Source organism: Equus asinus, chromosome 21, assembly GCF_041296235.1.
Source record: "Equus asinus isolate D_3611 breed Donkey chromosome 21, EquAss-T2T_v2, whole genome shotgun sequence".
Lineage (NCBI taxonomy): Eukaryota > Metazoa > Chordata > Mammalia > Perissodactyla > Equidae > Equus > Equus asinus.
This window is the reverse complement of record NC_091810.1, coordinates 40,980,523-41,004,358: the sequence shown is the minus strand read 5'-3', so window position 1 is coordinate 41,004,358 and position 23,836 is coordinate 40,980,523.

Sequence of the window (23,836 nt, the reverse complement as noted above, 5' to 3'; positions counted from 1 at the left end):
TCTCGTTGACCAGAACTGTGTCACATTGCAACCCTTAGCTGCAAGGGAGTCTGGAAAAGAGAATATTTAGCTGGGGACATTGATGGCCTCCACAAAATTGGGGTTATATTAGCAAGAGAGAAGGGGTACCTGATATTGGATAGGCCATTAACAATGTCTGCCACTCCAGGATATTACAATTTAGAAGGTCTGGGGGCAGGAGAAGGTGGAAAGGCTGATGGTACCACACATTCTAATGCAAGGCAGGGTTGTATAACAGCTAGGGCAGACAACACGTAGAGAGCTCAAGAATGGACAGAGCGGGGCTTCCTGTTCCTCCTCAATTCTTAAAAAATACCTTCTATACCAACATTTACTTCATGACAGATAAACAGGGGCAACAGATCTAAGCCACTTTGCCTCCAAAGGCTTCCCTTTAGGTACCTCTCTATGAATTAATTAGCTTATTATTTTAGAGGTAATTGTAAACACCTTCATTTTCTAAAATGTCATAATTTACCTTATTTGGGGACCCCATGCATTCCTGGAGTTTGGATGGTTTTTAGAAACATAGTTTTCTCCAATTGTAGGTGAAATGATTGTTTCTGCACCCCTACTCCTCCAATTCTATCCCACATCAGGCTTTCTCTGCCATGCTCATCACATAGGTCAGGACAAGAGTGGATGGCAGGCCCAGTTATCTTGAGCTTGGGTATAATATGATGTGTCACCTCCCCCAGTATAGAAATTATCGTGAATTATTAATGAGAACATCTTTGACATGATGCATTGTCTATGTTGCCACTGCCAAGAATGGGATAGTGATTAATGAATGCTCCTTGAATGTAAGTGCAATGTAGAAAAGGAAGCTCAAAAATTTGGAGAAGAAGCACAGAGTACCCAACACTTTGGTGTCTCTTGCTCTGTTTCTTCAAACACACACATACACACATGCTTTAAAAGGCAAAAACCAGTCATTTACCAAGATGGAAAGCAAATATTTTTTCTTAAGTTCTAGGCAACAAGACATTTTAGCCTTCCTCTTTGTTTTTATCTAATCCTTTGAACCTGGTGTTATATATATAGGGCCTGCTCAGGACAAAGTTAATCTTTGGAGCTATCCACTTCCTTTTTGCACTTTTCCATATGCTTTTAGGGCAATCCTTTCTATGCATCTAGATCCTCCCTGGGACCATGCTATGCCCTTGAATTTTCCCAACTAGCATTCCCACCCATCAGAATAAGAACTCTAAAAATATGTAGTCTAGAGTTGGTACAAAGGTTTAATCATGCCATCAAGAACCTAGCCTTCTTGTAGATTCTGCTTCACCATCCTTAGCTTATTGGCTGTTGCTTCATGGTTGCAATACAGCTGCTGCAGCTTCAAACATCCCATCCACATTAAAAACAGAAAGTAGGGGGAAGGGTAGTGCCAACAGCATCTATTTTCTTTTCATTAACAAAGAAAAATCTTCCCTGTAAATCCCAAAACTGTAAGGAAAGCTGGAAAAAAGAGTAGTTGGTTTAGCAAAAATGAAGTTCTGGAAGCTAGAACAAAGGAGAGAATAGATTGATGTATCCACTTAGCTGGAGACATTGATGACCATAAGTTATAGGTGGCAAATTCATTCCACCACATAGACGACAAGTGAACCTTTCTGTACAGAGGCATATCATGATGGGAACAGTAGGCTTGAAGGCAAGCTGGTGAGGGATGTAGGTCCTTTCAAGTCAGACCTTGTAAACTTCTGCTATATCTAAGAATAGAGCTACCTCCATGATTTCATTTTCTGTGAACTTTGGCAATAAATCAGTGGCTCCTGTTCAGGGTCTTTGGGAGCATCTATCACCCTGAAAAAGGCAGGAGAAGATATCTGATCCCAGAGTCCATCTCTTTTCTGAAGGAGGATATAATACTCAAACTGGGTGTAATATTTGATCTTAGCTGGAGGCCAAGCAATTAACCATATTTTATCATAAAATGTCAAATGAATGTTAATATAATGATCTGGGTTAAAGTAAAAATAAAAATTGTCACTATGTTCGGAACAACACTGGCATTCTTTCCTCATGACTAATGGTTATTTATTCTTGTTCTTTCACCTCCTTACACTCATTTTTAAAGCTGGTGTTATCTGTGTGAAAGCTGTATCTGGATATTAAAATCATTCTGGATCTTCTCTGGCTGTTTTTTCCCCCCATATAAAAAAAACTGTGGTATAGTTTATATGGAGTGTGATCTTATTTATACCATTTAATCAGTTTTAATGAATGTATACCAAGACACAGAACATTTATATCACCCCAGAAAATTCCCTTATGCCCAATTTCCCATCATTCCTCCCTCTTCTCCCCCAGCAGAAGCAGCCACTAATCTGATTTCTATTGCTACAACTTAGTTTTTACCTATTTTAGAATTTCATATAAATGGGATTATTCAGAATGTCCTTTTGTTTGGTTGGTTTCTTTCACTCAGCGTATTTTTTGAGATTGATCCATGTTGTTTCATGGGTCTGTAGATTATTCCTTTTTATTGCTTATTGGTATTCAATTGTATGATTATACCACAATTTATGTACCCAATATCCTGATGATGGATAATTGGCTTGTGTCCAGCTTTGGGCTACTATGATTAAAGCTGCTATGAACATTTGTGTACAAGGCTTTTTGTGGACAAATATGTTTATTTCTCTTGGATAAAAAACTAGAAGTTGAATTGCTCTGTTATAGGGTATTACATGTTTAAGTTTTTAAGAAATTGCCGGTTTTCCAAAGTTATACCATTTTACACGCTCACAGCAATGTACGAGTGTTCCAGTTGCTCCACGGTCTCTCAAATATTTGATATTATCAGCCTTTTTAACTTATGGGGGGTGGGTTTTGTATCTCATGGTTTTAACTTGTGTTGCACTGATGACCAATAATGTTAAGTATGTTTTTATCTGCTTATTGGCTATTTGCATATCTTCTTTTATAAAGTGTCTGGTTAAATATTTTTACCCAATTTTTTATTGGGTTATTTGCCTTTTTATTATTAAGTTGCAGGAGTACTTTATATATTTTGGATACAAGTCTTTTGTCAAATGTATGTATTTTGAACATTTTCCCTTAGTCTATGTCTTTCTTGTTCATTTCCTTTACAGTGTTTTTGATAAGCAGAAGCTTTTAATTTGAATAAAATCCAGGTTATCAAGTTTTTCTTTTATGGTTTATGGTTTCTGTTTCTTCTCTAAGAAATGTTGCTCACCTCAAGGTCAAAGAGATATTCTCTTATTTCATATAACTCTATTATTTTTACTTTTATGTCTATGTCTTGGTCCATCTTGAATTATTTTTTCTGTCTACAGTGTAAGGTAGGAGTCCAGCTATATTTTCTTTATTCAAATGTGCAATATGATAACATTTGGAAAATCTGGTAAGCTTTCCAAATCAGAGACAGTCCTGGTTTCTGGCCTGTTCTACTATGGCTAGTGGGATAGAGAAAGAAATACAGTTTAGTGACTAAGAGCATGGTTTGCAATCACAATTCTGCCAGTTAATAACTATGTGATGTTTGCAAATTAATTATCTCTCTTTATTTCTTTATCTATAAAATAGCAATAGTATCTGGTCATAGGGCTTATATAAATTTTCTATCTGTAAAGTAGCAATAGTACCTACATTATGAGGCTAATATGAAGATGAAAAGGTACTTGAAAGAGTACTTGACACTAACTATTTTATAATATTAGCTATAATATATAATAATGATATAGCCCAACTCAGTATACACCCTTGATCTTTCTTGTTCAAGACTGGCCGTTCATTGAGTGCTTACTATGGGAGGCACCTGTATCATGTACTGAGGATGGCCCAGTGAACAGGATAAATGTGGTCCCTGCTCTCATGGAGCTTTCAGGCTAGTGGGAGAGAAAGACATTAAGCAAATATCATGAAAAGTGATTTAAAGGAGGTGCATAGAGTGTTAGGACAATCTAAAATCCAAAGGCCCCATCCTCTTCTGGGGAGTCAGAGAAAGCCTTTCTGAGGAGTTGAGATTTCAAGTGGGGCCAGAAATGAAGAGTATGGAACAGTCTAACCGATAGGAAGCTCCTTAAGGGCAGGAACTAAATTTGCATGTTATTCCCCCCACTATCAAGCTGAGTGATGCTCTAGAGAAGATGATTATTGGTAACCTATAATGTCAGTTAAGGGGAAAGAGCTTTGTAAAAGATAGTGCCTGCCGAATAAATGTTTCCTAGATGAATGACTGAATGAAGGTATGAAATAAATGTATTTATTGGGCACCTAAAATACTAGGCGGTATCAAGGTATGATGGGTCTCTCAGATGTCATCCTGAGTTTCCCATTCATCAAGACATATTGAGAAACTATTGTGTGCCTCAATTACTAAGACGCTTCCTGAATCCCCTCTCCTCTCAGAGCATCAGGAGGGCTGCCATGGGCAGAGATTCATGAAGTCGGTGTGGGTAGGTTCAGGCAGAGGGAAGGTCTTTTACCTGAAGCTGTGGAAGCTGCTGAAATCGGAGGAGACTCCTGGTAGAGGAGGATGGGGAGGGCAGTAAGCCGCAGGATACCTAGACGGTTCTCTACATTGAAGAGGAGAATGGAAGCAAGGGGCCCAAGGACAGTCAGTTGGATCATTTCAAATTCATACTGGACTAGTGAAGTGCCTGCTCACCTCCTTTTCCCTGAGGTGTGAAATATTGTGTCTGGAAGGGCCACCTGTGTCTGAAGTTCATCATCCAGTGTGAGAGAAAATGCAGGCACAATTAGGGCAGTGCTGTTGGAAGCTACCTAATAGATTATTCTCTACCATAGCTGAGAGAGAGAGAGGGCCCCTGAGCTGGATCTTGAAGTGTCCTAAGAGCTGCCTGAGTGGAAACAAGTAGAAAACACTACTTTGAGGGAATATTTGGCAGAAGTATGAGAGAACATGGCATATTGCCTCTGTGATAACTTGTCCTGAATCTCACATCTATGAATGCTAGCATCTCTGAATTTAGCTGGACTATTTTGGAAGATAATTACATTTTTGGTCTGCATCACCTCCAGGGCTAATGAATTTCCATAAGGTTTCCACTCATTGTGAAAGTCATACTTCCTTTTATTTGTTCTAAATTTCTCTAGGTCCTTTCTAGTTTAATACTCCCTTCCTGTTACTACATACTTCTCCTTCTTTAACCTAAATTAAGGTCCAAGCTTCCTAGAGAAGCATCTAAAATGTACATTTATACACACACACACATATATGTATACATTTGTGTACATTTTTACACACAAAAATATATATATATTTTATTGGGATACATTTATTGAAGCAGAAAATGAAAATTAGCTTACATAAGAGGACATAGAAAATATTTTTACTTGATATATATTTAGGTTGTAAAGTTTTGTGCAAAATTTTATAAAGTTCAAAAGCTAAAAGGTAATCAATTATATTTCCTCTTTGGAAAATAATTGTCAAAGGATTAAGGCCTAAGAGAAGGGATCTGTTTTATATTTAAATATTAAAATAGATTTGTTTCAAAACGTGTCGTTCCAGAAATAATGATGAAAATCAAGATTACCATGAAGCTTACATGGGATTTTGAGTTAACCACCCAAACTAATTAAGCAAAATTATCGTAATTTGTTTATTATGTTAATGATCTGAATTAATTTATAGTAATTTAGCATGTATTACTAAAGATTTATTATGTTTCCTACTAAATGACTTAAGAGCTATAAATCCCATGGTTAAATGTAATTAGTGGAGACATATTTATCGAAAGGGATAATTACATCTGATAAAAGTTCTTCAGTTAGGCTTAATTAAAACAGATTATTCCCCCATAAATGAAAAGTAAATATGGTAATTACTGGGTAGATTTTCACAGCAAAAATGAGTATCTCAGCATTTAAATTTTCTGAAAGAGCTGGGAAAGCAAACTATGTAACTGATTACTTCCCAATAAAGTATGATTAATAATCCCTGGGAAACAGGCATTTTCCAGGAGTAAACATTTTGCTACTAAATTACTGAAAGGGGAATTCTGCTTAGGAAAATCTATCATTAACTCAGTTTTAAAGTGGACTGTGGCTATTTTTGAACATAATGAATAGTGTTTTAAGGAAATTATTATTTTTTTTCTTGAGAAGATTATCTCTAGCTCAGCTACATGGCAGTGTTAGGGAGAAAAATGACGTTAATCGCCTGAAAATAAAATTTCCACAATAGCCTGGGCGGGGCACAGTTATACATGCACAGAATGCGTTAAGAGCTGAAGCCCAGAACGTGTTCAGGACATATGAGTTCAAGGGGAGAGATTACATTGTAAACTTAAATTTTAATTACATGTGTGCATGCATATTAATATGTAAAACTATGTATAGGGCATATTTCACGTTATTTCTCATATTTAATCAGTATTTTTTCAATAGTAGCATTAATACTGAAAAATTCCACTTTACATTTTTAAAGCACTTTCAGTACAATATTAGTTGATTAGATTATTCTATCCCTATGGAAGGCAGATGAAGCAGGGATAATTGGCCTCACAGTGGCCAGGTTCAAGGTCACACAGTTAATTAGTGGACAAGCTAGGACCTGAATCGATATTTTGACTCTCAGTGCAACATTCTTTCTTCAACATCGTTAAGGTATAGAAGGGTCCACAAACATGACAAGAAGATGGAGTTGGCTACATGCTACTGTAAATGCAAAATGGTACACATAAATTCATCTCTATAGCATGGCTAGATGGAAAATGTTATGTCCATGGTATGGTTTTAGGGCTAAAACAAACATGCCTGATACAGTGGCTCCCCTGTAGAGTGGAGTAGTCAGAAGGACCATCCACAGACCCGATATCAACGGCATGCATGGATCTGCATGTGGACAATTTTCAGAAGGATGAAGGCAGATAGGCCACCATCTACTGCCATCTGCCACTTGGTGGAGCTGAAACTAGACTCTAGCCATTCTGATATTCTCACTCCTAGGCTTTTGCCATATTTAAATACATGACTTTCTCTGGAGACCTCAAAGTATTATCAGAGGCGGTATTGCATTTCTCCTTACAATATCCTTTTGCCTTCCATAGAGCCCAGGTGATTTATCAAAGTCAGTAGCTATGACTAATATGTGCTCTGTCCTCCCAGAATTACATAAATGCCTAAGCACGGGCGCTGAGGAGAGACCTATGCTGCCAGAGCTGCAAAACCAAAGGCTTTTAAGAAAGACCTCAAGCAGAGGCTCTCTTCCTTTGTGCATGGTCTTGAAAGGGTTTTTTTTTACCACTCCATCCCCTCAAGAATAATTGAATTGATATTTTTAAATGTATACTGAATGCTACACATTAAGCAATTCCATTTTAATCAATGTCTACATTAGTTTCGGAGACCTACTTAATTCATTTTGTTGAAAGATGTTGAGTTGTATTGGTCAAATGCAACTGAAGGACATTTCAAACATTTTCACTAAACAGAGTGTAAATGTCATTATAACAGGCCCAAGGAGTGTCTAGATTCTTTGGACTTATTGGGGTGAGTCATATCATTTGTGGTGCCACTGCGTGGGCCACACTCTGTGACTCTCAAGTCATTTTGTTTTATACAGAGATGTTGGCTATATTTGTTGAAATGATAACTGAAGCCTTAAGATTTTTAATTATAGGCATAAAAACTGTGTCAAGTTAGACATCCACTTGAGTCTCCAAGTCTCAGGTGCAAATTCAGTGCCTGTGAGTGAAAATAAACAGCCTGATGACCAAAAATATCTATCTTTTGAAAATTTAAAATGTGATTAAAAGACTTTAATTCTTGCTGAATTGTTTGAGGGCCGTGCGCTGCCTGGGGAAGTCCTGATGAGTCTTTGGTGAGAAGTAGCAGGTGGACGTACACGACTTCTCTCTGAGCAAAGACTTTCCAACCCCCATGCCTGTGCCCATGCATCAGGGTTCCACACTTTTTTCATAAGAAATCTAACTTTATTTATGTAAAAATGATGACAGTTAAACAAATACAAACATCTCCCTAGAAGTGGTATAATCATATCATGGTTAAGAGTGTGAAGTATGAAGCCAGAGTGCCTGGGTTCAAATATGGCTTTGCCAGGTATTAGCTGTCTTTCTGGGGGAACTTTCCTGAACTCTCTGTCTTTTGTTTTTCTCATCTGCAAAATGAGGGTAATATTGGTACCTACCTCATGGGATTGTGTGAAAGTTATGCAAATTTAGGTCTCGTTATTAACTCAAATAGATTTAGGATTAGACTTATTTATGTTTGGCTGATGTCTACATGCTCCTGCAAGATTTTATGTTGAGAGATACATGTATACTCTTTGGCATTGACTTAATATAATTTATGCTAAATGATGTGAACAGGTTGATTCAGGAATAGGCTAATTTTGGCCCTAGACTGAATGCATTTAACTGGCATTCATTATCCTGTTGTGTTACCCTGTTACCCATGCAGCTTCCATTATTCTGTTAATTACCCTGCTCCCCACATGGCTTTCATTTTGAGGGTGAGCAAGTCGGATGTGCCCCTGGTAATTTAGTGGTATGAGGGATTATGGACAGGAGAAATCTGTGTTCACCAAAAGCTGTCATGTGCTGGCTTCTACAAGAGCCCCGTTTTTTATCTATCTTGCTCTCTTGTTTAATATTCATGGTTTGCTTTAATACGTTTTGATTCTAAATTCCAAACTATCAATGTCATTATCCTCAAAGTAAACAAAGTATGTCTAATCTGCTCTACTTTTTCATAGAAGATAAATCAGTTTTTCAAGCCCTTTTTCTTTGCGTTTGCTCACTGACTTTGTCATCATTAATTTTTGCTGCTTCCAGAACATGGTTTGCAGCCTAATGATACATCAACTTCTCAACTGTTGTCTGTAACATTTTAACATAATCCTCCAACTTGACTAAATCATCCACTGGTTAAAAATAGAAATTTCAAATGTGAATAGTTTTGGGGAGGTATAAATCTACCTTTTTCTTATTTAATCACTAACCCTTTCCTATAACTGCCTTTACTTTCCAAGACACTAGGCAAACCCCATCTCTCCTAGGGAAAAATGCCCAATACTTCTACAGGTTAAGCAACTGATTAGCTATTCATGAGTTTAAAAATGCATTATGCATTAATTTATCTATCTTCTTAAAGTTCAGCTTCCCTCTCTGAGATGCTTTCTCCTCAATCTAATTTCTTTAAAACAAAATCCAAATACATACAGCGTGATTGAATACCACTTATTAGGAAATCTTGACCTCTTGGTGTTTTTATTTTTTCAAGGTGAATGTGAGGAGCATGTGGACTTTTTTTAGCTCCATAATTCCCTCTAAACCAAATACTTCCACAATATGAAATCACAGCAATAACTTTCCCTAATGTTAACAGTAGAGTACATGAAGGGGAAAGAATATGCAATTTGTTAAAAGTAGTTCCAACTGTTTTATTGCCTTCCAATCCAAGATAATTGCATGTAAAGAAATCCATTTAAATTATTGACATTAATTCACTAACTAGAACTTTAAATAATAATTTCATGAAAAGGAAAATTCAGTGAAGTCCCAGAAATAAACAAGATTTAACAACTTTTTAGAACTGTGTCTACATTATTATAAATTAAAACCACATTTCTGTAATTTGGGCAGCAAGAGTTTTCTTTTTAGAAAGAATGGAGTTAAAATATCGCATATAAGATAGGGCTTAGTAACTACATATTTTAGTTCTTATTAAAACAATTGCATGGACATATTTGCTTTTTCCCTCCTTGTTTTTGTTCTTTATATAGTCTCCTTCCAGAACTTGTAAACTGAAACCTATAAGAACACATTCATCCCAGAGGAGGAGTCTGTGGTCATTTTGTGATTCTTTCGTTTATTCAACAAACACTTAAGCACCTGCTACACTAGGCGTTGTTCCAGGTGCTTGGATACAGCGCTGAATGAGACCTGCTTCCTGCCCTCATGGGGCGTACTTGGGAGGAGAGAGAGACAAGCAAAAAAGCAATACACAAAACCCTCTCAGTTAGTGCAGAGTTCTGTGGGAAAATGAAGCTACTAATGGAGATTGGAGCGGTGGGGTTGGGAGAAGACTACAGAGGGAAGCCTCTCTGAGGAGATGGCAGTTAAGCTGAATGGTGATAAAAACCTACCATCTAGGGGATGAGTGTTCCCAGCCCTGAGATGAGGATCAGCTTGGAGTGTTTGAGGACTAGAGAAAAAGCTAGTGTGGCTGCAGCATCGTGAGAAGCAGGCAGTGGCAGGAGATGCTGTCAGGAAGATCAGCCCAGGTGGGTCCATGGTAAGGAGCCTGGATTTTACTCTAAGTGTGGTGGAAACAAGTAGGGAGTTCTGAGCAGGTGACTGACACGAGATCTGATTTATCTTTTAAGATCACTCTGGCTTTCAGGAGGAAAATGGACTTGGGGGGTGAGGGGCAAGAATGAAAGCAGGAAGTGTGTGATGGCTCCTGAACAAGAGGGTCATTATTAGAATTGTTGGAACTTCTACCAAGTAGTTTCATTCATGTAGACAACATGGCATGTGAGGAGAGACCGGAGGAGCCAAGTTTTAGACTAATTCTGCCTCCTATTCTCTCTCGACCTTGGGCTTCAGGATATTGGACCAGATGGTCCCTTCCAAGAAGCCTATTCTCTGGACCTCAAGAAATTTCACTAATGATGTATCCTTCTTATTGCCTTGTTCCGGAACACTGAGGGTTCTTAGCTTTGTTGGTGATTTTGGTAGCTCAGTTGTGATGCAGCAGAGAGGCAGGTGGGGGCAGCAGAGAGCAGGGGTGGGGACCAGGTGAGGGCCAGTGGGCATGGGCAGAAAAAATGCCCGCTAGTTAGTTCCAGAGCCAGATGATGGAGAAGGTGGAGGCGGGATGGGGACCAGTGGGCTTTAGGAGCCAGGGTATCAGGAGGAAAACCATGTCAGAGGAGAAACATAACCTGGCCCCTTTGTCAAGTCTAGGACTCTCAGAGAAACAAGACAGAGGTAGAGACAGGCTTAGAGGAGTTTTCTGAGACAGGGTCCTCTTAGTGGGCAAGAACAGGGAGCCAGCAAGAATCATAGTTCCTTGGAGGACAGAGTTCCATCTGTAGAGAGAGTGACTTTGGGCTCCTGGTCTGACCTCATTTCATAGTAAGAGGCATTGTCCATACAACTGGGAAATGTTTGGAACATAGAACCTGCTTACTTCTAATCTCTAAGCAAGGGCCACTTCACTGCCGCGTGAGAGGTATCCTGAGCCTCGTATGGGCTTGAGGTGATGCTGAATGAAGCCTGTTCTGCCATTAGTCTTGCCTTGATCACGTGCCTCGATTCTCAAAAAGGAGCCCTCTCCCCCACATAGCTGGTGAGTTCCTCCCAGGCAGAAACGGTGGCTTCGTTCATTACTGAATCTCAGAACTTTTGCATGGTTTCTGGCACATGAAAGTACTGACTGCACGAATGAGCCACTGTGTTCAATGCAAGCTTCAGTCTCTGTTCCACCTACTAAAGCAGAGATGTGTTTCATTCTTGTGTCTCAGTGTTATCATGAAACTCTGTCTGGAATACTTTCTTCTTCAAGATTTAGTTTCTGCCCAGGTCTGAACTGTTTTCCTGCCTCTGACCCTCCTTCAGCAAGTGAATCTCAGTGACAGGTTCCTGGATGTCCCTGATTCTGCCTGACGTCTCAAGTTTTCTCTCCCTTCCCTCCCGTCCCTTCAGACCAGAAGACCTCTCTGACACTCTGCCTGTTAATCCCATCGGGATGATCGCAGGTACCTGGCAGGCTGTATGAGTCCTCTGGACCCCTGGGTCTGCAAATGTCTGACCTGACTCACAGTCAGCTGTGCCCCTGGTCCATCAAGTCCATTCTAATGGGACACTCTAAAACAGTAAATTCAGGAATAGGGTCACAGCTTTTAAACGGACACTACTGTTCAGGCTCCCATAGTGAAGTGACCCTGCAAATTAACAACTTTCTTCAGCTCACATCCACTGCCTAAGATTGATGAGTCGTATTTATTCTCCACATTAGCAGATCTTTTCCAATGGAGGCATCAGAATTCACAAGTGAGCTCTGTTCTATGACCCATGGTTTGTGCAGAAAAGAATTTCATATGAGGAAATTCCAAGACCAATTTTCAGAACAGGCCAACACATGCCATTTCAAGACACATTCGTTTTTGAGACTAGGAAGAGCATAGGAAATAAAGAACAAAGCAGAGAGATTTCCCACTGAAGATGCTCTCTTGAAACGACCCATGAGAAAATATTTAATCTGTTGAATAGCAGTGGAAGGACTGGGCAGGGACTGAATAAATTGCCTGCACCATGCCAAACCAGGTATCTGAGCATTCAGAAGAAGATCTAGTTCAATTTAGCAAGTTTGTGGAATGGTTAAGAGCTTGAGCTGGAAACTGACTCTCTGAGTTCTGTTCATTGCTAGGTGTTAGGCATGTGACCATGGACATCTTACTGAACCTCTTTGTGCCTCAGTTTCCTTGATAATAAAGTTAGGATGATAATAGTAGGTCCCTTATAGGATTATGAGGATTAAGTGAGTCAATCATTGTAAATGCTTAAGCACAGAGAATGGCTCAGCAAATGGCAGCCTTGGTTATTGTTTTTATCGTTACTGTTCATCTCACCATCTCCAGGGCTTTCACTCTGGATCAAGCCACAATCATCTGTCACCTGGGATATGGTAATTGTTGGACTTTAACACTGCAATAGACTCTTTGGTCACTCAGAATTTGCTCTTGCCTCACTTAAATTCTTTCTCCTCAGTGTGCCAGAATGACCTTTTACGAAAGTAGAACTGATCATGTCACTTCCAGATGAACGCTCTTCAGTGGTTGCCCATAACTCTAGGATCAAGGCCTTATTCCTTTATCAAGTGGCATTATTATTTTAAAGGAGCCAATCTATACTCAACTTCATGGTCCTAATCACAATCTCAATGACCTAATTAATTGTGTGGTCATTTAATGTGGATCTGCCTACTGACACTGTGATCTCTATAATCTAGTTGGGCAAGAGTTTTCAGTTCCATGCCTAGCACGGCATCTGCTGCTACTGGGTTCTCAGTAAGCATTTGTTGAGATATCCACTAAGTATAAAGAAGGTTTGTTGAATGAATGGATGTGACTAGTATAAAGGGAGAATAACAGACAACTTTCACGTGCGGTGCAATGAAAATTTCCCTTATGGTTGTGTCTCACACAGTTTTGATGTAAACTCTTATTTTAATTCTCTTTAAATGTCAGTCAATGAGAGTAGAATGGAGAGAAAAGACAGATAGAAGGAAAGATAGTCACAGGATCAAATGAAACTATTGAAAAACACAAAATAGCTCCATCTTAACATTGAAAGGATAAGATTTTGAGAATCCCGTGTTACAGGGTTATTTCTTTTTTTGCCCAGTTTCTAATGTATTTTGAATTTCAAGTCTTCCAGCGATGTTTTATAGTAAAGACATTTTATTTTCTGCATTTTTTTGAAGTTTTAAAGTCTACATAGGTATCCCCAAAATTTAACTTTCTGCCCAGCATAAATAGGGGACAACATCAGATCAAATTATTTTTCTTACCACACTAAGAACCAACACCCTCTTTTTAGAGATTATATAAATGTTTTAATTTTGTCTTTTATTTTTATACTAAGTTTTTGCCTAACAAATAATTGGTATCTACTAATTCATTTATTTATTGATTCACTTATTCAACAAAGCTCTACTAATTGTCTAATGGGCCAACCACTGTGTTAGGTTGGGCTAAACTCACAATTAAGGTGCAAAGCAGATCTTAATGGGTGACCCATACATGCTGGTAAATTTTATATAGCAACTTTTTTTTCTGTAAATTCAAAATGTGAAGCAACTTTTAAACCTCCTGTGCTCTCTTAATATTTTAAAGCTTAAATTGATGACAACAATCAGTGTCTCTGTGTGTATAAGTGAGTGTGTGTATTGGGGTGAGACTGGGAGAGATTAGAAGAAATGTCAGTTCCCTCTTTGAACTGGAAATATTTATAAGGCCCACTGCTTAGCGGTGTCACTGGTGACCACATTGCCCAGAGTAGCATAAAGTACAGCTGTTCCCTTTTCCCTTGAATAATTTCTGAAGAGAAAGAGCTGGTCTTCCAGCTATAATCCTTTGGACCACAGATACGCTGAAATCCAAGATTTAGTAAATTTGGAAAGAGAGGACAAATTAATTTTACCTTCAGTACTTTAAAAAACCCTCAAGTGCATAATACAGATCTCTGATCCAGAATAAATGACGCTTAAATCCATCATCTGGGTGTTACCGCTGTCTCTGTACTGCTCCCACGGCCTCGACTCTTGATGACTTCAGGTGGCGCTGAGCTGAATTATCCCCTTGCTGCTGAGGGGGTTTCTAGCTTAAACACATGGTAGGAATTGCCAAATATCTCCCCAAATTTCCTAATCTTATGACCCGAGGTAGCTTGAACTGTGGTAGAATTTCGTTGCAGCACATTGTTTGACAACAGCCATGGATAACAGGCATCTCATGGGCGGTAACATGGATGAAGAAGTTGAGGAAGATGTTTTTCAGTAAGTGAAGCTGTGGATGTGGATTAGCCCAACCGTACTGCAACTCACCAGTATGATCAACTGCTGGAAAAGGGCGGAACTTGGTGGTTGACAGTCTTTAGCATCTTCGAGAATCTCCTGTGGAACTTGTTGGTTCAAATCATCGGTGGCATCCTCATCTTACCTCCTTCCCAAAGATATAGCTTTACTAGGTCAGAGCTGAGGGCCAGGACTCCGTTTGGCAAGCAAGCATCCCAGGGTATAGTAATTTAATCCTTGTATGGCGAGTGTAGTCTTTCCTAAAGGTAGTTTATTTTATTATACATATTTCTATTATCATGTATATATTGTGTATTTATTATATATAAAATATTTCCCTCTTTGCTTTGGCTGCCAGGAAGCTGATGAGAGTAATGATAATACCATTCATTCATTTTTTATTTTGATGTTATCTCGTTTCTGTTAACAAGAGACAGTATAGTGGAGTGGTTAAGAGCCAGACTCCCAGCTTCAAATACTGGCTTCCCACTACTTGTTTGTGAACTTAGGCATCTCATTACCCTTTCTGTGCCTCAATTTTCAAATTAGTAAAATTATAATAATAGTCTACGATCATAGAATCTTTATCAGAATTAAATGAAGTAATACATATAAAGTGCTTAGAACAGTGCCCGGCACATAGTTATTGCCCAGTATTTATTTTTTTATTATATATGTGATATTATTTACTCCTCACAACAATTCTATGACATGCCTATTGTAAGCCTTGGAGTAGAAAAAACTGGAACTCAGGAAGGGTTGGTAACTTGCTTGAATTCTCTCGGTAAGTGAAGTTTCTGGGATCCCAACTCTGAATCCAAATCTTTTGACCATTTCAACAGATCACAATGTTTCCTGTGCTGCCAGAGATAAAGTTAATGCTCCTCCCCCTATATTAGCCAAAATAGGTATAATATTTGTATTCCCACTCTCTCTGTATGATTTTTGATATCCCCTTTCCAATGTTTTTTTGATTGCATTATCTTATACATCTGTTATTGTACGCTGCCTCAGATAGTTTTTGAAAATAGGCAGGGAATAATTTTCAAATAAAATAAATACATCAAGGCAAATATCCAGCATGTGTGTCTGTCACCCGAGAAAGTGGCCGTGTAAGTGCAATATGATTAACAGTCAAAGTTGTTTTGTTAGATTTGAGACCCAAGGCGAGCATGCCAGTATATTTGGAGATGCTCCTCTCTACAGAGAACTGACTAAGAAAAGCAGTTGCTGAGTAAATCCATTGTCATCTGTCTCCATTGTCCTGGACTTACCAACAAAATTCCACAAATTATATAGAATGACGACAAGATATAAATCCAAAGAATAAGCGGCTATATTTTCATTGAAGGTCTAAGGCAAAAATTGGAGGCAGAAACTGTGGTTCGGCCGACTTGATAATTGGTTGGAACTTGGATATTGATTGAGTCTAGTTCCTGCAGAGATATTGCCCTCTTACAAAGTAAGAAAAGTAGGTCAAAGCAGATAGCATGGCTGGAATGTGTAACAAGTCGCTAAGAAGTAGAAGCTAAAATGATTTAGCAAAGACGCGGTAAGAATCAGCTTACCAATTCATGAATGCACGGAATGTCTGTTTTTGTATGATCATCCCTATGATCGTTAATCCCAAGAATAGAGACACAGACCAGAAATAATCTCCAGTTCTCAGGCTTTTTCATGAAGCTCTCAGTTTTCCCTTCCTTATGGGGGATGCTGGCCTTTCTTTCTTTTTGGACAACAGCTGATTGTTTCCTGCTGCTTCAAACCGCAGGAGGCACTTTTTATGAGGCTTTGGGGCAGACTTACACATTCTGGGATTCTCTGACACTACAACCTCCACCACGGGAGCTAGTCTTCCATCGGGACCCCTGAAGACGTGGGTCGCTAGAATCACCGCAGGGAGTTAGTGTGCCTGGCGTGCTGTGGCCGTGACCTTTAGCCCCAGCCTCTCAGCCTCTGTACCAACAGGGATCTGCAAACATTCAGACAGCCGCTACAGGTGTAGCGTCTGCTTAGGGGATGATAGAGACCTCATTCCAGGGAGGGGCTTTCCAACAGTCTGTAGAGCCGTCTCTAGTAATTTGGGAAATGGCCCCTTCACTCTAGGGTTACTTTGAGCCAATCACTAGCAGGAGCTTCTCAGTCTCAGAAGAACTACATGTGCTGTGGAGGAAAAGGGGGCTTTTTGGCTGTGCCACATGGAGCATGGGGCTTCCCAGAGCATTGCTTTCAAGCCCTGGGGATGGCCTTGCCTTCTCCAGCCCGATTGCTTCAAACAAGCTGTTATATTGGATAAACAGTAATTTTTCTATTTGCTCCGCAGGAAGACCCTTTTTCATTTCTCCTTGAAGCGGTTTCATGGAAGTTCTCAAATGCTCTGGAAAAGTCATTTCCGTTTCAGTATGGCAGAGGGGGTGCTTCCATGAGACCCTGATGGGGTTAAAATTTTTAAAGTTTGAAAACAACCTAAATAATAAACAATGAGGCAACGATTTTATGTTTTGGATAAATCTTAGGTAGTATAATATTATGTCAACAAGGCAGAATAGAAAATAATAGAACACAGTCCATTTTCTAAGACGCCTGGAGGAAATCAATAAAAATGTCTTCAGTACTTACTATATGCCAGTCATGATACCAAATGCTTTCCACACATTACCTCACTTAGTACTTGAAGCAAAGCCTATGGGAAAGGTGTGATTATTATCTTTATTCTACAGATTAGGAAACTGAGGCTTAAAGAGATTAAGCAAGTTGCCCGGAATCACTGTAGCAGTTAGCTTCTGCTAATAAAATATAGTTTTAAAAACAGCTAAAAACAGCAAACATTTATTATTTGTCATAACTTTGCAGCTTGGCTGCAATTCGTCTGGACTGAGATGATGTGGCTAGGGCTAGATGGTCAAGGATGCCTCCCTCCCATCACTGGGCCTTCACTGGGACAATGGGACAGCAGCGCCTCTCTCCACGCAGTCACTCATTCTCCAGGTGCCTAGCCCAGGCTGGTTCACGTGGTGGTGGAGGAGTGCCCAGTCGCAAGAGAGGCCAAACCCAAATGCCCAGGCACCTTTCAAGCCTCTGCTGGTGTCATGTTTGCTAATGTCTCATTGGTGAAATTAAAGAATATTGGGCCAAATCCCAATTCGAAATGGAGAAATAGATTCCACCTCTTGACTGGAAGAGTAGCAGTCATATTGCAAGAGGGCATGCATACAGGGATGGAAGAACTTGTGGCTATTTGCAATCTATCCTAGTCACAAAATCGGTAAGCGACTAAGCTGATATTAGAATCCAACTAGTCTGATTGCAAAGCCATGGTGCACTACCAAAGCATGTCATAATGATCTTCTTTGGATTTCTTAATGTTTTGGGGTATTTTTTTTCCAATTTTATATAATGAGCATGAATTACTCTAAGAATTTGTGTAACCAAAAAAGAACTATTATGAATGCGTTTAGATGCTCTAGGCACTTTGAATAAAAGACTGACGTCACAGCTACCTAACTTTAACCTCTTGTCACACATCTCTTGGTTTGCCAGTCTCTGAGGTGGCCACAGAGTTCACTACAGACTCTCAGCAGTTGCTCTGAATTATGGCACAATACTTTACACGAACTCTCCTGGAAATGGCAGAGAAGCAGCCCTTTGATTCCCACCTAAGTTTCTCATGTGATCCAAATCCATGTCCTCTGAGCAGCTCTCTACTGTCTAATTGTCCTGTCACTATGGGCATGCAAAGAAATAGCCAATGAACCTGAAAGGTTGCAAATAATTGCCTCCTGCATCCATTAAGCTTTGGGAGGCTGGGTTTAGAAACAGCCTTATGCTGATTCTTCAAGTTGTGTACAGTTAAAGTGCTCTGTAAATAAGAGTGGTGGGTTCATACATTTATTCATTCCTTCCTCAAATATTTACTGAGCGCTCACCACAAGCCTGGCACTGGGCTAGTAGCTAGGGGTGCCGTGGTGAACAAGACAGATATAATCCCTAACCTCACGGAGCTTCCATAGTAATGAGGGAAATAGACAACAAGTCAACAGATAATAGACGAGACAAAACATGTTGAATGTGATGAGGTGGAGGGTCGCTAAGGCAGCCCCTGTGAACTAAGTTGCTGGGCCAGGCCTCTCGAAAGAGAATATTAGAGCAACAACCTGAAGGATGAGAATGAGCTGGTCCCATAAGGGGCTGGGGACAGGGTATTTCAGGCAGAAGGAACAGAAAATACACGGGCTTAGAAGCAAGTGAGAGCTTGCCTGCTGTGATGGAGAAGCAGGAAGGAGCCACTGTGCTTCTCCTCTTCTCCCTCCTCCGCCACTGCCCTCCTCAGTTGGTGCAATGGCTCCGTAAGAAAACAGAGACCAAACCAAGCAAAGGTAATAAAAATACAGCAGACAAAAATATCCATTTTTTAATGAGAAATGTAACTTACTGTTCAAAATAGTATTTCTTCACACCTTTGACAATTTATGCCATCAAAATCAGTATTCATGAGAAGGGTGATCATTTCTTGATTAAAAATCTAATTCTTGAGTGTGATTCTAATATATTAGTAAATGCCTATGGGAGCCATTTTTGATGAAATGGTACTGAATATATCTGTATGTGACTGTCACTCAGTAGTTATCTACAGTAAAATCATGTGCTATGAACGCTTAAATTTGAAACTGGGAAAAAAGTATAAAAAATATAGTTTGATGCTTTTTGTATTACTAAGCATTAGGATCACCTAAAAGAAATTTTCTTTATATAAAAATGTTTTCTAAAGTATAATTTTTTTTATCTTCCTGCTTTTACCATAATTATTCTGTACTTTTTCAGTGAAAGAAGTACCTGCTTTATTATTCCTTTTAAAGATCTTATTTTTCCTTTTTCACCCCAAATCCCCCCAGCACATAGTTGCATATTTTTAGTTGTGAGCCCTTCTAGTTGTGGCATGTGGGATGCCACCCCAGCATGGCTTAACGAGCGGTGCCATGTCCAGGCCCAGGATCTGAACCGGCAAAACCCTAGGCAGCCAAGGCGGAGCGCGTGAACTTAACCACTCGGTCACGGGGACTGCCCCTATTACTCCTTTTAAACATCTGTACTATTTTACTTTATTTTAGATTTACAAAATGTCATTGATTCCACAAATATTCATTGAGTATCGCTCTATGCCCAGCCCCGGGCTGGGTGTTGGGAATACAAAGCCAGCTAGGACAGAATGTTTATCCTCTCGGACATGCCATTATGTGCCTCTTAGGGCAAGCCTTGCAATTACAGATAGACTATTTAAAATTTGCTACTCCCTGAAATTCTTCAGTATTATAGAACTAGATCCCATAGCAGTTTATCCCTAAGCTTCTATGGTAAATAGAGATATATGATTTTACCACCTACTATCTGAGGCAAAAAATAAACACTGAAAGAAAGCAAATCCTGCCCAAACACAAATTCCTCCCAAATTCTGTCAGCAAAGTGATGGGCCCTGACATGGATGCTCGTGCTGGCAGGACAGAAGTCAAGGGTTGTTTCAGATGAATGGGTGGGATCAAGTGCAGGTGGCTCTGCCCACTCTCTACATATACTAAGTATTCATGTGTGTGTGTGTGTGTGTGTGTGTAATGGAGCACATAGCTCTAACAGGAAAGAAGCTGTAGGAACTGACTTGGGTGTTAGTGTTACAGTCAAAGCCTTCGAGGCATGGTCTACAATCTAGTTTCTGGAACAGCCATGTCTCAGCAATGCAGAAACTAGGGTGCTGAGAGGACCAAACAGCACAACCCATATCGCTGGAGCCCCCGTTGTCTGAAGCTGCTCAAGAGCTTCATTACCCATTGGCCTGGTATGGCTGACAGAGGAGCATCCACCTATTGGGTTAGCCGGCAGGGAGCTGGGATGTTTGACTTAGGCTCTGTGTGTGTGTGTGTGTGTGTGTTGGGGGCGGGGGGGGGGGGGGGGCGGGGGTGTTTCTCCATAAAATTTCTACTTTTGCTAGGGCTGCTGCCAAGAATAAAAAAAAAGTAGGCTGGGGAAAAGTACATGTTTGAAAGTAAGTAGTCTGAATAATACTTCTTTCTCCTAAAGATGTTGCTACTATTGCTGTTCATTTTTGCTTCAGAAAATTTCTTATTATAGAGTATTCAATGTTAAGAGGCACTATGAGAAAATCCAGAATGTGCAATTAAGTAACTCACAAGGTCAGTCAGCAAAAGACAAAATAAACTAGCTTCAAAAGTGTTTTTACTCGACAATAAAGTTTGACCAAACTTTATTATTACAATCAAATGCCCACCGGTTTCTAGATGTGAATTTCTATAATTTTGGTCCCAAATGGGAAACCTCTCATTGTGGGAGAATTACGAAATCATAGTGAAGGAAAACTGCAGATTTGTACAGTGAGATATTTCTTGATGAAAAATACTGGTTATGAACCTCAAGATGTTATGCTGAGTGAGAGAAGCTGGCACAAAGAAGTACATACTATATGATTTCAATTACATGAAGTTTAAGAACAGGCAAAATTTATCACTGCTGATAGAAATCAACGAACTGACTAGAAAGGGACATGATGGAAACTTCTGGAATGATGGAAATGCTCTATATCTTGTTTTGGGTGGTAGAAACACTTTAGATCCATACATTTTAATGTATGCAAATTATACCTCAATTAAAAATGAATAAAATTGAACACTTCAGATCTGTGCACTTTACTGTATGTAAATTATACCTCAATTAAAAAATGAATAAAATTACACACACACACAAAGATATCTGTTAAATATGGTTAATTTCAAACATTATTTTTTCTCTTCCTGAATTGATCCTCATGCAAATATATTGATCATTTTTGGTTTAAATATTTCTTTCTTTTACCTATTTGCCAAATGACAACTTGGGTAAATAAGGATTAAAGTTTGCATAGCCTCACAAATGTTCTAGTTGTAACCGGTATTGGTGACCTGTGGTTTACATCCTGGGTCCTGTTGATTCTTCCTTGTTTAGACAAGGTAACATTTAAAACTTTCTAGGTCTTAGCTTTTTTCATCTGTGTGATACAAATGATTAAACTTTCCTGAAGTTCTTTTTTAGGACCAAATACATAAGGTATATTACAGTCCTGCTATTCCAAGTGTCATCTGCAGACTGGCAGCCTCAGCGTCACTCAGGAGCTTGGTAGAAGTGCAAAATCTCAGACCCCACTCTGGATCTACTGAACCAAAATTTTGTTTTAACAAAATGCCCTGGTAGTTTGAATACATACTAAAATTGTAGAAGCACTGTCTTAAAATACATTGTATATTATAAAGTGAGATACAAATATTAGAAATGGTCATTAATACAGTTTCTGTGGTGAAAATATGGTGGCCCAGCATTTTGCATGTGTGTTTCCCATGGTTTTGCCAGGCTGTTGTGCTGAAACCACTCTGCCGGGTAACATCTTTGTGAAATGTGGCTGCCTGAGTTGCCGGTGGAAGGACCTCATGAGTCAGCGTGGAATGCTCTCCCAGGACAGCCCAACAAACTGCATTTCCAGGTGGCTTCTCAGAATACAATTTCGTGTGGAAAGTGGCCTAAGGTCTATGCGAATGCAACACGTACTGTCAGAATGCCAAGAATTTCTGCACACTCCAAACACTGAGAGATGTTCACCCTGGAACTTGATTTTCTTCCCTGCAAATCGGTTTCTAGCCAATCTCAGTAAAAGGTGCTGCCATCCACCCAGTCACTCAAGCCAACAACCTCCAGGTCATCCAGGATTCTCCCCTTTTGTGACCCCCACCTCCACCCAATCCATCAGCAAGTCCTATCAAGCCTGTAATTCTACCTTCAGTCTCCCTGGCTCCCTCCATTTTCACCACTGCCACCACTCCCATCTCCTTCTTGAACTATGCTCCCTGGTGTCTCCCCGCTTCCATTGTGCACCCTTTGACCATTCTCCACAGCTCAGAGAAAACGTAGATCGCATCACTCTTCTGGGGAAAACCTCCCACTTGTTCCCATTATACTCAGTGCCAGACTTCACACCTGCACCTGGAACGACCCATAAGGCCTCCCCTAACCTGGTCCTTGTGTTTGTCTGCAGCTGCATCTTGCCCTCTTCCCTGTTGCTCACTCGGCCCAGCCTCCTTGACCTTCTTCAGGTCCTCAAGCCTGCTGTGTCCCATGCCTTTCTGCCGTGCAAATTCTGCTCTCACGCCTAAATCATTCTCTCCTTCCTTGAATTCTTAGGTCATTGTAGTCCTTCCTTCTCAGTTACTTTCCCACCTCCTTAGAGGTGTCATCCGTGAGTGCTTTACCTAAAGTAGCCCCCTCTGTCAATCTCCATCTCAGCTCCTTGTTTCTTTCCTGCACGGCACTTCATTACAGGTTGCAATCATTCTGCATATTTTCCTTTCTATTTTTGCTTCATCCCCTCCTTTAGAACAGCAGGGCTCATTGTCTGATTATCCACTATTTTGTCCCTAGGTGTACACAGTGCCTGCACGTGGTAGGTTCTTAATACATACTGGTTATGACTACCTGAGTGAATGAATGAAGGAAGGAACGGATTTATGACTTTGCACAGCTGAATGGCTGCTTAATCATGTGATGCTGTCGTGGAATTCATGTCCAACTGAAGTAAAAAATGCCCACCTCTTAATTCTAAACTCATTACCCTCACACCAGATTGCTGAATGCAGTGTTAAAATTCTCAAAAAAGCACTTTAAAAAAAAAAGGAAAGAAAAGAGAAGCCAAAGTTGTTTTTGCAGAGCTTGTTATCCCTGGTCCTCCCATGACCTCGTCCTGCTCTTGGAAAGGGCGGTTCCCTCACAGGGATTTCATTAATCTCTGGTCCCCGGACCCCTACTGTTGGAAACTGCAGGAAAAGCAAGCACAGCGTCACCTTTAATTAGCAGAAGTGGAGCCTGCCTGATACACACAGACAGCGCCTCAGAAACAAGAAACAGGAAAATGTAAGGCAGGACCAGCTTCGTGGGAAAGAACTAGAAAGTGAAAACGAACAATTATCCTGTTTCAACATAATGTTGTTAATCTGTATTGCCCATTATCATCTAGAGTGTCTTGCCTACCGGAGTATGCGAGCTGTGGAGCTGCTCTTTGCTCCAGCAGGGTAGCTAACGTAAGGGACTGGCTCCCCATCCATCATCATAATTAGTTTGTCATAATTTTCTGCCCTTCTTGGCTCTGCAATGAAAAGATAGAAGAGGCATTTAAAGTTACTCAGGAGTTGTTCCCCAAATTTCCTCCCTGTTCTTTATGGGAACAGATAGCTGTATTTCTGCCCTA